This window comes from Aptenodytes forsteri, unplaced genomic scaffold (genome assembly GCF_000699145.1).
Source record: "Aptenodytes forsteri isolate BGI_AS27 unplaced genomic scaffold, ASM69914v1 Scaffold687, whole genome shotgun sequence".
Lineage (NCBI taxonomy): Eukaryota > Metazoa > Chordata > Aves > Sphenisciformes > Spheniscidae > Aptenodytes > Aptenodytes forsteri.
This window is the reverse complement of record NW_008794708.1, coordinates 103,508-103,934: the sequence shown is the minus strand read 5'-3', so window position 1 is coordinate 103,934 and position 427 is coordinate 103,508. Positions and strand designations below refer to the sequence as shown.

At 60.2% G+C, this 427-nt stretch overlaps 1 protein-coding gene across 1 annotated transcript in view; it reads left to right on the top strand.

Annotated features, from left to right (window-relative positions):
* The window catches only part of AKAP8 (A-kinase anchoring protein 8), a 31,475-nt gene that overhangs the window by 16,634 nt on the left and 14,414 nt on the right, over positions 1-427 (top strand). The gene's annotated exons all lie outside the window — the stretch shown is intronic.

The window sequence follows — 427 nt, the reverse complement described above, 5'->3', positions numbered from 1 at the left end:
CAAAACCCAAAATAATAAAAATCCGGAGGGTCTTGGCGTCCCCAAGAGACCCTTTCCCGGTGGGACGTGGCCTGGGAGAGAGCGAGGGCTGCGAGGTCGCGACCGCGTCTGGATTCCTCCGTCTCCCGAGCGAAAAAAAAAAACCAAAAACCCCAAAACCACCAAAATCCATAAAGGCGAGAGGAAAACCTGGAAGCGCCGCCGCTCTTCCCAGCGAGGGAAGGGGAATCCGGCCGCTGGCGGCTCGAAACCGGGGACTTGAGGGGTTGAGGAATTCCTTTTGGATTTTAATCGTCTCGGTTAAACCCAAATTCCTCCCGGGCGAGGAGCGGAGCCGATAAACCCCGGCACGCTTTCACGGCAACACCGGCGCGGCTCTTCCTTAGCGTAGGGTCCGTCCCCGGCGCCCGCGCCGCCGCGCAGGAGC